The following is an 8258-nucleotide window of genomic DNA, read 5'->3' as shown; positions in this document are numbered from 1 at the left end:
TCACCTTACCACTAAGAATAGGGCCAGTCACAAAGGATGTGGTTTGTCAAGTCCTAGATCTAGATCTCACGTATAACATATTGCTAGGACGTCCTTGGATTCATGAAATGAGGGCAGTCCCATCAACATACCATCAATGCATTAAGTTTCCTCATAATGGAGTCGAGGTAACAGTCAATGGTGATCCAAATCCATTCATATATTGCAATAACTTGAGGTCACATACTGAAACTATCATTCCCAGTAATTGTGAGGCTATTCCTTCTTCAGCATACATCGATCCTGAGTCATTAAAACCCTCGACATCCAAACAAGGTGAACTTAGAGGCAAGTTTCAAGACAAAGGCATGGGAGAATACACTTTGAATCAAACAATGTTTTTACGACAAGTCATGAGCTCTCCAAAAGAATATGGGAGGCCACATCCTAACAAGCAAATCTCCATCATGATGCTCAAATGGGATCCTACCATCTTTCAAAAATGGGGTGAACTAGAAGAAGAAAATTTATATAAAATGCTCTATAAGGACGTTGAAGAGGACACACATGATCAGATTATTATACCCTGTGAGAACTATGGCAAAGGCTTCAAAATTTTGCAAAGATTCGGGTATGATGGAAAAAGCCCTCTCGGACTACGCAAAGAAGGTGTCATGGAGCCCTTACAACCTGAGCTAACTACAAGAAGGGAACGCTCCAAGGGGCTTGGTTTTCTGAATCCCAGACTACATAATAAAAGAACAAAAGAGGTATGGCGAATCAAAGTTGCTGAAGTTCAACAAGAGGATTACTATTCCACAGACTCCAATGAGTGGGAATGGGGTTCAGACAAATCCTCCAGTGACTATGAGCTCACCGAGACATTCAGAGAGCCAGATGAACTTACAGAGGAGGAGGAATTTTACAAAAAGTTCAGAGTTGGTCAAGAACCAACCCATAAGGATCCTGCACAAGCTTCGTTTCAAGGTCCTAGGTCAAAATCACATAGGATGAGGACACCTGTCCCAGAAGGCTCTACTAGTGATGACAATTTGGATTCGCTCATGATTGAAACTGATGAGGAGAGTGCCATCGATGACCTCGACGATTACCTTGACATACCTGAATATAACCACATCTTCACTCTTCGTCCAACAAATTCGAAAAACACTAATGACCTTCCCCTTGTTCATCCTCAACTCATTGACTAGGATCATGAAGGACTAGCACAATTTGATACATTTCAAAATGACGAAGCTATTATTGACTACCTTGGCATTCGAGATGATCTTCCCCCTGGAGACCACAAAGCAGGATACGCCATAGAGCTCAACAACATAGCATACTTTGGTGAGGGTGTAGGGCCTTCTAGTCGCAAAAATGTGAAAATAAAAACAAAACAAGGGTCTTATGGCGAAAACCACACTGTGGCGCTATCTGACTCCAAAAAAGTAAAAAGAAAGGACGTATCTGAGGGTGAAAACCTCTCTGAGGTGCCCGAAGATGGAAGGCTCGACATTCTCCCAGCATCATACGAGGAAAAATCATCCATGTTGGTAGAGGAGACTATAAAGACAAACATTGGTACAGCAGAGGTTCCACACAACATATTTTTGGCTCAATCATTGACAGAGGCCGAGAGAGCAAAATTCATAAGCTTCTTTAAGGAATGACAAATCAACTTTGCATGGTCTTATGCTGATATGCCTGGGCTAGACCCGGATTTGGTGATGCATCATTTAATAGTCAAACCGGGGGCAAAACCAGTAAAACAGAAATTGAGGAAAATGCACCCACAAGTGGCATTGCTAGTCAAAGCAGAGCTGGAGAAATTATTGGATGTCGGATTCATACACCCAATTGATTATCCTGAATGTATTTCCAATTTAGTACCTGTCAGCAAACCGGATCGTAGCATCTGAATATGTACAGACTTCAGAGATATCAACAAGGCTTGTCCAAAGGATGATTTCCCATTACCAAACATTGACTTGATCGTTGATCTCATAGCAGGCCATGAAATGTTATCTTTAATGGATGGATTTTCTGGATATAATCAAATCAGGATTGCACCTGAAGATCAACATAAAACATCATTCACTTGTCCATGGGGAACCTTCTGTTGGAATGTCATGCCCTTTGGGCTGAAAAATGCAAGCGCCACTTATCAACGAGCGATGACGACTATCTTTCATGATCTCATGCACATAACCATGGAAGATTATGTTGACGATCTTTTGGGAAAATCAATAGACAGAGACACACACTTGGACATACTTTCAGTTGTCTTTGATCGGCTGGAAAAATACAAGGTAAGGTTAAATCCTAAGAAATGTGTCTTTGGAGTAACCTCCGGGAAGCTCCTAGGATTCATTGTGTCTAAAAGAGGAATAGAAGCTGATCCAGCAAAAGTCAAGGCTATCTTGGACATGCCGCCGCCCAAGAATATCAGTCAACTTCGATCTTTACAAGGGAGACTCCAGTCCATACGAAGATTCATAGCACAACTTGCAGATAAGTGTAACCCTTTCCAGCACCTGCTACACAAAAACATCAAGTTCAAATGGGATGAAAACTGTCAACAGGCTTTTCAGACGCTCAAAGACTATCTTTTGAACCCACCAGTCTTGATGCCACCAATTCCAGATCAACCATTGTTACTTTACATATCAGCTACTCCAACGGCACTGGGGGCACTCCTAGCACAACAAATACCTGACGGCAAGGAAAAAGCAGTCTACTATATCAGTCGCACATTGGTGGGATATGAGCTAAACTACACTCCAATTGAACATGCATGTCTCACTGTGGTCTTTGCTTCACAGAAGTTACGACATTATATGCTCACTCACAAGACTAAGTTGATTGCCAGAATTGACCCACTAAAATATCTTCTCAACAAAGCTACACTTACTGGGCGGCTGGCCAAGTGGGTAATGATTCTGAGTGAATTTGACATTGAGTACGTGGACAGGAAAGCAATCAAAGGACAAGCCATTGCAGACCAATTGGCAGATGCTCCCATGATAGATGATGCTCCTCTACAGTCAGAATTTCCAGATGAGTCCATTCTAACAATATCACCTGCAAAGCCATGGCAATTATATTTTGACGGCTCATATACACAGCATGGGGCAGGAGCGGGTATACTCTTTATAACTCCTCAGGGCGATTCTATACCAAAATCATACCACTTGTCATTTCCTTGCACCAACAATATAGCGGAATATGAGGCATTAACAACTGGGTTAAGAATTGCAGTTCAATGGAAGATCCAAGAACTTCATGTTTTTGGGGATTCTCAACTTGTCATCCGTCAAGCAACTGATGATTATCAAACAAAAGATGAAAAGATAATGCCTTACAAACAACTGGTAGATGATCTGAAACAACACTTTGCAAAGATAGAGTTTGAGCAGATACCAAGAGAACAGAATCGCGCTGCTGATGCCATGGCTACAATTGCTTCACTAATTGACCTGCCTCAAAATGAAACCTGCTATGAGTTCCTGGTAGACAACTTGCTAATTCCTTCATATGAGATCACTCCTACGGAAATGATATGTGTTGTTGGTCCTGAATCCCAGTTATATGGTTCCATATTCACATACCTTCGTGACAATATCTTACCTCCTGATCTATCGAACAATCAACATCGTACTTTCATTCGCCAATCCTCTCGATACGTCATTTTAGCTGATATCCTATACCGATGAGGTCTAGATGGCACCCTTCTTAGATGTTTAGAGAATGACAAAGCTCAGATTGCGTTACGAGAAGTGCATGAAGGGATATGTGGCCCGCATACTAGTGGTCCTACCTTGGCCAAGAAACTCATCAGGACTGGATATTACTGGCCTACTATGGAAAAAGATGCATATCAGTTTGTCAAGAAGTGTAAGCAGTGTCAAATTCATGGAGACCTCATACATGCACCAGCACAGGAACTACAACCACTTGCATCTCCTTGGCCCTTTTGTCAGTGGGGACTCGATCTCATAGGCAAGATTCACCCTCCTTCTTCCAATGGTCATAAATTCATTATCACAGCCACAGAGTATTTCACAAAATGGATTGAGGCCGTGCCTCTCACACAAGTTACTGGGAAACAAATTGCTACCTTCATCCTGAACTACATCATTTGCCGATACGGGATTCCTACTTCCATTATTACTGATAACGGGCGTCCCTTCAAAAATCAGGATGTTCGTGAACTTTGTGACCGCTTCCATATTTTCCATCATTTCTCCACACCATATTACCCCCAAGGTAATGGCCAAGCTGAGGCATCTAACAAAACAATTCTTAAAATCCTTAAAAAGACAGTCGACGACGCTGGCCGTAACTGGCACATCCAACTCAATCCTGCACTCTGGGCCTATCGCACAAGTGTCCGCACACCTACAGGAGCTACACCCTACTCACTTGTCTATGGCGCTGAAGCCATCTTGCCTATTGAGGTCGAGTTACCTTCTTTACGGGTCTCCTTGAGAAACATAATCAACGATGAAGACTACAAGGTCTCTCGCTTACAAGAACTAGAACTGCTGGAGGAGCAAAGACACACTGCTTTTAATCATCTCAAGGCTTACCAACAACGAATGAGTCGCAGCTACAATCATAAAGTCAAGTCTCGCACATTTGAGGTAGGTGACTTAGTCCTCAGAGAGAACCCCAAGAATCAGCAAGACAGAGATAAGAAGGGCAAGTTCGAACCAAACTGGCTTGGTCCTTACATCATCACAGCGGTATATGGATCTGGGGCATATCAGCTCTCAACTACAGAAGGTGAACCCTTAGAGGATCCTATCAATAGCATGCACCTTCGCAGGTTCTACACATAAGCTCTTCGGAACATCCTAATTCAAAAATACAAAAAAAATAAAATTATAAAACAAAAAAAATCGTTACTTGGTGAAAACCTGGCAAACAAGCGCCTTGTGACAACAAAAAAATTGAAAAATCGAAAAAAAAAAGTAAAGAGAAATAATTTCATCCAACGGTGAAAACCACTTCGGTGGCGCCCTGGGCAAGTACCATGGTGAAAACTGGGTCACCAGCGCCATGCGTAGAGACATTGCTCCTCCCTCCTTCAGGATTCACTTTCATCCTTTCACTTTGCACACACTCACGACCAATTCATCCATAATAAACTTACCCATTCCCATCATGGCTTGTTACTGACCTACCCAAGATTGGTTAGCCATTCATAATAAATCTCCCTTTTCACATCCCTCTCCATCCATAATAAATCAGATCCTATCTGTGACTATGGCCAATTCCTACGTCTAGTGATGGGTGTGGAACTGAGAACATCACATGTTTTGAGGAGTACAGTTTCTTCTAGCTTCCTTTAGTCTATCCGCGCACAATCCACAATAAAGCAACATCTGCATCGCCAGTCCACAATAAAGTTCCATCTTCTTCACAATAAAGTATCAGTTTCATGGATTCAGTCAGTTTCAGATGAGACACAGCAGCAACAATGGGCCTCAACAAAATCAAATCTTTCAACAGACTCAGACAACATATGGTTCAGTGTTAATCTATCCCTTTTGTGAAAGTGAACATTGTGACCACAATCAAACATGACTTATACAAGTGACAAGAGACACTAAACTTGAGGACTACAGTGGATGTTGGTGTCGAGTCTTGGTTTTCTTTTGATTTTATCTTTTTGGTGACATGTCTTTTAGCTTTTCCAGGATATCTTTGACTAGAGATTCTATCTCCAGGATGTCTTTGAATAGAAAGGCGAGGATGGGGTATCGTCACCTATTTGCATTTACTGTCTGTGGATTGTCTTTTAGTAACGCTATGACTTGTCCAAGGATATGAGGACACTGTGAGTCTAGTATGAACTGGGGCATTCCTTGTTTGTGACTGTCTTATCTCCATGCAAACAGGTACAATGACTTTCTAGGTCGAACATATGCCTCGATTGTCATAACCTACTTTCCATGATAAAGCTCAATGATGATAACGCACAAGAAGCTCTTTCACTTTCATGTCTTCTATCTTTCATTCCCCTTTCTTGATTGACTTCCATTGTCCTTCTCGAGTCCGCGTAGCCCGCTATCACATGACTGAGTATAATGACACACCAAAAACATTTGCATTTCATATAGTTACACCTACATCACCACATATAAGCATTTCATTAATACATATAGATATCACAATTGCATCACATCCTGCATACGACACATGTTAGCACATCTCACATTTTCATTATGTAAATAATCATTTGCATTATCATATTCATTTGCATTACATACATTCACATTTGCATCGTGCATCACATATACAACATAAAAGAACAAAAATATATTGCATTGCATCATATACATATTTGCATCCATATCATAAGCATCACATAAGAACATCTCATCACATAGGTACACATGCATATAGCTGCCGCAAAAATGGATCATCTCTCATATATAATCAAAAGTGTCATGATACAATGATGTCAAAAGAATCATATGGCTACAAAATCACCCGCAGGTGTCTACAATACAAAAATGGTACATATACTGATATAAGGGGAGCCCTCTATGGCTATGATGAACTCCCTCCCTCAAAGCCGCCTGGCCTCGACGGACGCTGAGCTGTAGATGGACCTGCTCTGGGATCACCCTGCCTATCTGGTGGTGGTGGAGGACCCATGACCCCACCACTAGATGCCTGCCTCCTACGACTCCCTCCCGTAGCCGTCGCTGTGCGTGACGATCTATGGAAGCTCCTCGCCCGCTGATCCGCTGGCACGACACCATAGTACAGGTCCCTCCAATAGCCAATCTCCTCTCCGGCTCACAGCACATATGCGTAGCCTACCCCTGCATCCTCTACCGCCTGCCTCCCTGCCCTCAGAGCTGCCTCGGCCTCAGTATATCGCTGGATGACCTGGTCTCTCTCTCGCTCTGTGTCCCTGAGCCTGATCCTGAGGTGATCCCTCTCCCGCTCCAAATCCGCAATCTCGTCTGCCTGGCCCTGGCAGATCTCTCTCAGCTCTAGCAGCTCATCCTCCTCAAGATCACCACCCTCAGCCTCTGCCTGTGGCTCCTCCTCTGTAGGTGCCTGCACATGTGCCTCCCCCTGTACCTGTCTAGGTGCCTGAATAGGTACCTGTCTCTGACCCTGCCTGGGAGCCTACACCTATCTCTGCACCTGTCTCTATCCCTGCACCTGTCTAGGTCCCTGTGCTCTAGGACCCTGTGCTGCTGGTACATGTAGGGGCAATCCACCTCGACCCCTCACCACCTGAGCTGCTCCCTCCTGTCCTCCCTCCCTCCGAGGTGCCACTCGCCTCTCCCCCACTACTCCTCTCTGCCTCTGTCGGCCCCTGCCTCCATCCCCTCCACCATCATCATCATCATCCCCTCCAACCTCTCCCTCCAACAGCTCTCCCGGATCTGTCAACCTCGGAAATGGATGCTCTGCCCAATACGCAGCATACTCTGCATCCATCCCTGCATCCTCCACCTCTGGCCACATATCCCAAGGTAGTGGCAGCATCTCTGTCATCTGTGTCACGGCCTGATCATATGATAACAGTGGTCCGAACTGAGCCTGATCCCTGATTGTGCGGGCATACATGCCTGAGCCTCGCGGCATCCTCTGGATCCTGCCGAACTGTCTCCCAACCCTGTCAACCAACTGCCTCTCCAAAATGTAGGGCGTACGCCCAATCAGATACCTGCTCCTGAACGTATAGGGCAGCTCCACAGCATCGTCCTCCCACTCCTCGCACCCCAGGTACGGCCTCCAGATGACCATGTCAATGTCATCTACGACACGCCTCCAGTGCTCCAGTCGACCAATCCGAGGCTGTGATGTAATCATATCATACAGGTGTACAAAACTCTGTCCCTGCCCTCTGCCTCTGAAGTGGATAGGCCATGTGATCGGAAGGTGCTCATAAGCCCATACCTGTAACAATGTCACTCCGCAGCCCAAGCCCACTGATCCATGGTAAACAAACTGATGTAGCTCATAGTACAGATGCGCCAAGACACATGGCCCCCATGCATATCTGGTGTGCTTAGTCACCAGTGTCTCTAGTGCTCCTCCCCAGCCCACTGCCAATCCCCGTGTAGCCCTGTCTGGACACAAGAAACCACTGATGGCTCCTCCAATAACAGCTGGCAGCGCTAACCCTGTCGCGGTCATGGTATCCCATGCCACGTGCCCTGCTCTCATCTCCAAACCGGGATCCTGGAATACCCGTCTAAGTGCCTCCCTGTCTCCATCTCGATCATATGGAATCAACTCTCCAT

This window comes from Cryptomeria japonica, chromosome 7, assembly GCF_030272615.1.
Source record: "Cryptomeria japonica chromosome 7, Sugi_1.0, whole genome shotgun sequence".
NCBI classification, from domain to species: domain Eukaryota; kingdom Viridiplantae; phylum Streptophyta; class Pinopsida; order Cupressales; family Cupressaceae; genus Cryptomeria; species Cryptomeria japonica.
The sequence above is the reverse complement of the archived record's forward strand: the minus strand, read 5'-3'. Positions refer to the sequence as shown.